We start from the raw sequence: 7,666 nt of genomic DNA on the forward strand, positions 1-7,666 counted from the left end.
GATTATATACTTCTTTTTATTCACGCAACAGGGCTTAGAGATCTACTCTAAATCAAGAAGATGACAAAATAGATCTGACAGTCGCTATGCCACATCTCCTAGCAATAATAATTATCTTTTAGTTCTTATCCTGATGATGACTCTTAAGGAGAGTCGAAATATAGAATATATTAAAAAATATTATATAAACCTATACCCGAATATAAAATATATTAAAAAGCAGTATTTAAAAAAATAAGTCGAGAAACAAATTCAAAATTTTATAGATAAAAAAAATTAATTGAAAACTTTAAAAAATTAACTCACAATTTTTAATAACATATAAATGCACCCATATAAACTCACACATTTAACATTCGTATCAAAGTCAAAACACGCCAATGTAGGGTGCCTTTAATTCTTAGAATGACAGCAAAACAAAAAAAAAATAACCTGAGGTTCAATTAAAACATTAATGAATTGTTTGTGATATTTGGCTTTCATTTACTGAAAATGTAAACAAATTGTAATTCATATGCATAAATAAATGTAACAGTTTAAATACAAAAATAATAAACCGAATTTTTTTGTTGCCACATTTGCCGAATCCAAATGTGTTTATTAAGCTGCATTTATATGTGTGTAAATATTCGTATAAATGCCCAACTTTACATTGTCTTGTGTACATTTACAAACGCACACACACACGCACAACATTTACATAAAATCAAACAAACAAAGACAATAGCAAGCACAATAACAAAAAATTGCAGAAGTATTTACACTTTAGCACTTAAATAAACAGAAAAATTTTTGCAAATGCGTGTGAACGGCAGTGCTCTGTTACTCTTTATTTAACATTGCTGTTAATGTTCATGGTATGAGGCGCATGTAGATGAGCGATTGAAAGAGCAGGTGGTCTACACTTTATTTACACGTGTGTGCAAGCATTCGAATGGAATGAGTTTATGCATTTTTGAATGCATTTAAATAACAAATTTCATTAAAATTTTGTATTAAAAAGTGAACTGTGCCACTTCAGCAGGGACTGTGAAATTTTTTCAAATTAATTTTTTTTTATTCATAAATTGATCAGAAATTTATTTAATGCATTTTTTTTTTTGGTACTCTATGAATAAAATGCAATTTTATATTTAATTTTATTTTTGTAAAAATTTAACTTTCATTAAATTTATATGAATTTTTCATAAACTTTAATGAAAATTAAATACCAGCAAATTTGTTAAGCGTAGCGAATAAAATTTTGTAATTTATTTCAGAGTTCTAAAATTTTAATCAGGATGTGTGAAATAAAAACAAATAATACAATAGCTTTTGTTAATTATTTAAAAAATATAATACTGAATGGTCAACTCTACAAAATTCTAATTGTTAATGTTGATATCTCAATGTTTTGTAAACGAAGTTTACTAGAAGTGATTATTATTAGAGCCTTAACTTTAATGTCTCAAATCATAGCATATTATAAAAAAACTGACAATATCACAATTTTTATATAGTTGATTAGATTATAACGATGGCTGAAAGGACTTTGTTAGGCCTATTGGCCCATTGTGTAACAGTTATACTCGATTGGTTTCAAATGATATAATATTTAATTTAATAAAAGATGCTGTTTAAGAAGAGTTTAAGAATCTATGTAGACCGAATAACCCACTGTGTTACCGTAACGTAAATTTGGTGACTCACAAACTCTTAACATAAGATGGAAGATTTAGCTCTTTCCCTTCAAGATATCTTCAATCGTTCTCGTACGCTCAAGACGAGATCACTGTAGAGATTTACATGCCACACCTGTTATGATAGAGTTCCGTATTATGCGCACTCAGCTAATTGACATGCTTAAGTATCTCGTTGCCACCAATCTCGAACGCTTTCCCTATATGCTGTGCAAACAATTCTGTTCAAATAATAAAAATCCGTCGTTTTGAGTATACGGTCATAATTATGCCAAATACAGCCGCAAATCAGAAGGTAAGCACTTCACTAACTTCATAATTTACAAGAAATCTCAGATTACTGGCATCGATGAGTTCCTTTTTTTATTCACTTGATGGTGCCTCACTCGTCTACATAGCCCAACTTCCTGACGCTTCAACTCCTAGACCATTGTCTTAAATGCCTTTTTTTCCACTTCGACGAGAGGCTTTCAGATGGCTCCATCACCTGCTCTTTACTAATCCTAATCGTTGCTCTTGGAATTCTCGCCACAGATTCTACAACCAAGCAAACTCCCGCTCTCCACGTCATACACACCGCTTGCTCTATACTCCCACTCTCTTTGCTAACCTTATTTCTTATATACTAGTATGCATCCTGGTTTACATAATCCTAGACTTCTGAGTACTAAGACATTTTATTACAACTCTTTTCTTTAATATGTGAAACGAACTTTCTAACACTGCTCACCGAGTCAATGTTGAAAACCTTTTTCTTTCGCTCCATTCATTAAAAGGTGATTTTAGTGAGTTAATGTTTCAGATTGTGGCTGCCGATGCTTTCCAACCCCTCTCCCTATCTAGTTAAATCTGAATTAAAAAATTTTCTAATTGTTTTAAGAATATGTCTGCCTTAATAGTTCACCTCGCTTTAAGCTAGACCCGGTCAGTTTTAGAAAAAAATGCTTTATTGGTTCTTCATCTTCTTTTTCTTCACACCTTCTATATTTAAACTAGAACTAAAAAATAGCAGAATATTGTGCAGAATGAGTAAACATTTTGCAGATTGATATAAATGCAGCATGCGGGGTCAGTTTAGATGATATGACTTGCTTTGACAATATATATATATATGTATAAATATATATGAATATATGTTATAACATAGAAAGCTGCTTTAATTCTCCATATATATATACTTATCATAATCCTAACTGAAATGTAAACAATTTCCTTTTAATTTAAAATTCCTTGACCTTTGCATTTATTTTGCTACACCATAAATTTTTAATAAAAATAAACCATAAATTTTTAATAATTTTTGAACAAAAAGAAAAATGATTTTATCAAAAATACAACAAAAGTCTTTGCAAAATTTCAATATTAAAATCTACACATGTAGAAAAAGAGCCTACAGACTTAGAACTTACACAGACTACCCACTTAAGGGTTTCCGTTTGTTTTAGTTGCTTTTCCTGTGTAAAATTAAATTTCTAAGTTAAAAACACATCCTTCCGTAAAATTTACATTGCTCAAAGGCAAAGCAACATATACTTTAACTTATGTCCCACTAAGCATAAACGAGTATGAGGAGATATCCATTTAATGTTTTGTATTCCTTTTGTTTTCTGATGTTCTGACGTTCTGCAGTTTTGCAATTTTTTGTTTATACTCGTACGAGTAAATTTAAAATACTTTGTTGCCTTGAAACTATGGCAAAATCGAGAAACCACAAAAAACCGTAAATGTAAGACAAGGAATACTTTTTGTACAATTTGTGCACAAATGCGAGAAACACAACACAACACAAGGCTAAACATGTGTGTTCTGTGTTGTGTGTTCAGAATGTAGCATTTGTTATTCCTCTTGTTGGAAAAGCATTTATTTTACGTAAAACATCATCATGTCCTATACATGATGTACCATTTCCCCTGGCTTAACTCGACTTAAACACAAATCGCAACTCACTTTCCATTTTAACCTACAAACATTTTTTTAGTACGATTCGTTTTGCTTGTATTGAGTTAGTGTTATTTTCTTGTTTTATTTTTTTTTATTTTTTTACTCATTGCTTGCCTTTTCCCTCTTTAAATGGACGCCATACATAGCGTATGAGTGATTTTTTGCTCCAAGCAAACCTACTTTAACTAAATTGATGACGCATTCAATTTTAGTCGAACATATCCTCCATGAATTCGAAAGTATGAGCATTTCTTATGCCAACAAAGATTACGTTGCAGTTTTTCCATTGTTTCTAGTAGCAAGGATAGCGCCTTTTCAAGGCACATAGATACAGATGTGTATCTATGTGCATATGTATCTATGATATTTGCTATTGGAAGTACAATGTTTGTGCCTAATACATGCTTAGTAAGTATATTTAAAAGGAAATGATTTTAGGTTTGGTCATTGCAAAGGATATTCGGTAAATAAGGTTATCTAAACTGCTACTTTGTAACACACAAAGGCAAGGTAATGCTCTATTTTACATTTGTTTCTTTTTTTCTTTTTGTTAAGCTCCAACTTGGAGTACTTAAAGTGCTGAGTTTATGTGTGAATGTAGATTTGTTGAAGGTAATCTAATGCATGTATGTCTGGAAGCATGTAAAGAAGTATGCTTGCATCTTTCCTGTTCCTTGGATTTCTCACTTAGTAAATTTTTTATAGCAAACATTGAGTAGATAACAAGAAAAGTTCGCAAAACTCTGCCCAAAGTTATAACAAAACATTATTAGTTTTTTAATTTGATATAAGCTTCAATATATGTGGCAGAAGCTAGCATTCCTATCCTTGGATGCATTAACACGTTTACAACGAACGTCAGAGTGGAATTTATTTTCGAAATAGAATTTGCTACGTTTTGCTGGTAATTTCATTGAACATAAACTGATGGGCAGACAGTCAGTAGCTTTAGGAAAAAATTCACGCTCTAAGTGAAATGAAAGTAAAATCGGTCAAGTACAAATAGAAATTGTGTTACAGGCCACACTTAAGTGTTTGAAGTAATAAAAGGTAAAATATGCAATTCTTAAAAAACAATTTAAAAACAAATAATGTTTAATATTGTTTGGATTTACCTTTATTGACATACAATTAATATAACTATTGTTTCTCATATTACTTAAATAGGTAAAGCAAAATATTTAGAAGAAAAATAAATCAGAAGATACCTTAAACCACTTAAGCCTAAACCACTAGGAAGGAATGGAAAAGATATCCACTGCTGCCTCGGTGAGCAGTGTGAAAACTTTATTCTAGTAATTAAAGCGAAGAGTTAAATCAAGAGGCTTAGTAACTAACAATCCACATTTAACTAACCCAAAAGGTATGACATTAGAATCTTTAGAATCAGAAGAACGTTTTCTTATTAAATAAGTTTTTCAGTCATAAATTCAGACATGTATATCTTTCTTGTTATAATCCGAATTAAATATATAAATAAAAGATATAAATAAAAGTATTTCGCATTTATTTTCTTTCAGATGACTGGCAAATCAATTCGATGGCAATAAAACTTAATTGTAACTAAGGATTGCCTAGCAGCTCATTCTATTGGTACGCGTCATTAGAGTTCCAGAATACTATAACGAAAAAAAAAATTGTGCTGGTAATGAATTGGCTAAATGTGTTATTTCTTCTGAGACCAGACAAAAACAATATTATAATACCTATGGTTAACTGTGAAATACCAAACTGTAAGCCTGATGACTTGGTCAAATGCGATACTAATTTTTCTCTTAGAGTAAACAAAAGTAATATTAGAATACATTTCGCTATATATTGTTGAAACATAGATTAGTTCAAGGACCGAAAGTTTCAAGCTGATAAGAGAAGACATCTTTAAGATTATGATTTGCATAAACATTCATGGGCTATTTGGAAGTCGTACTCATTAGGCTGGAAGCTCTCTCCATTGAATATTGCAGAAACTGTAAAGTGATAAAGGTAAAGAAGAAAACGTAAAACACTTCTTCTGTAGCTATCTGCTCTTACTATAAGTGGTGCAAACTTCTTATAAAGGGCAAATAGATCATCAGCTCTTTTATAGAGTTGCCCAATACTAAAATTAAAAACAACGAAACAATGTGTGGAACAAATGTTCTTTACAAGTCTAGTTCTCACTAGAACCACACTAAACATATTATCAGCTCTCTCATAGAGGTGTGAAGTGATTTAATTAAAAACACCGTCACACTTCTCTTTACTTGTAAGGCTGTTATCAGAATCAGAGCCAGCATATTATAAGCTTTCTCATAGAGGTGTCCAGTACTAAGATTAAAAATAGAAAGGCTACTTGTTGAACGCTTCTTCTCTCCCTGTCGAGTATTTATAATGAGTTGGGGAAATATGTTATCAAATATTTCACAGAGGTGTCGAACATAAGTATTGAGACTGTTTAGAATTTTAGAAGAGCTTTAAAATGGTTCCACAAATAATGCAGTTATGGTCTTGTATTATATTATAGTTTCACAATAAACGCATGGAGTCTGAATTATTATTATTAGTATTGAATAACAGTTTCACAATAAAGTTATCGGGTCTAAATAAGTTGAAGGCAAACTATTAGCTATTCATATTGAATAGTTGTATCAAAATAAGTCATGGGGGTCTGTGGCAGCACCAAAAATAGATATAAAGAGCTGTCAACAATGCAGAAAAGAAATAACAATATCCGCATCTCCCGCCATTAGTCTTTGTCGTAGTTATTTGGAATATAGAGAGTATGTAAAATAAATATATAAACAAAAATCTTAACTTTAATAATATTTTATAATAAATAATTATAATAAACAAATAAAGTTATTCATTTCAACAAAAGAGTGTTAGGATCGAAATAGAAAGTAAATGTAATAAACCACTACAGGTCTAAGTAATTTAACAACTAGACTCTCTGTCAAATTAAACTAGCTTAACCGCAATGCCAAACAATTATTATTATTTATTATTATTTAATCCTTTTATTCCTAGGTGGAACAGAGGGCCGTAACAAATAGTTTCCATTGCACTCTATCTAATGCAAGACGTTTTGTTTCACTCCAGCTCTTTCCAGCATTTCTTAATTCGGCTTCAGTTTGTCGTTTCCAAGTGTTGCGCGGACGCCCTGGTCTTCTACTGCCTTGAGGGTTGAAATCTAAGACATTTCTTGCGATATCATCAGCGGGTTTTCTTAACGTGTGGCCAAGCCATTTGTATTTGCGCATCATTATTTCATCAGTTATAAGAGGCTGATTCGTTCTAAACCAGAGCTCATTATTGGTTATGGTTGCTGGCCAGAATACATGAAGGATGCGTCGTAGACAACGATTGACAAAGGCTTGTAGCTGTTGTGCGTCTCTTGCCGTTAGGTTCCAACTCTCACTACCATATAGTAAAGTTGATTTTACGTTTGCATTGTACAGGTGTATCTTAGTGCGTTGTGTGATGTTGGATGAACGCCAGATTTTGTTAAGGGTTCCAAACGCTTGCTTCGCTTTCGATAGCCTGTACTGTATGTCTTGCCGACTGCCGCCGTTGTTCGAAATGTAGCTTCCCAGATAGCAGAAACTTTGTACATCTTCGATGTAGGAGCCATCTAGTTGAAACTTCGTTAAGCAGTTTGAATTGAGACGCATAGACTTGGTTTTGTTGATATTGATTGACAGACCAGCTGCCAATGCACGCTTTGCGATGTTGTTTAACGATATTTGCATCTGGGAAAAGTTATGCGTTAGTAAACAGATGTCATCAGCGTAATCGAGGTCAGTAAGTTTGTTATGAAGGCCGAATGATATGCCATGGTTTGTGCTCATAGCTTCCGACATAACCACATCTAAGACTATATTAAATAGTATAGGTGAAAGAATGCAACCTTGTCGGACGCCAGACTTAATTTGGATTTGCCCGCTGAGACGCCCTTCGTGAAGTACTGAGCAGTGCGCGTCAGAGTACAAGCCTTTTACTAAATTTATTAATTTACTCGGTATACCTTTACACTCTAATGCATACCAGATGGTGGTATGGAGAAGTGT

This window comes from Teleopsis dalmanni, chromosome 2 (genome assembly GCF_002237135.1).
Source record: "Teleopsis dalmanni isolate 2A chromosome 2, ASM223713v2, whole genome shotgun sequence".
Lineage (NCBI taxonomy): Eukaryota > Metazoa > Arthropoda > Insecta > Diptera > Diopsidae > Teleopsis > Teleopsis dalmanni.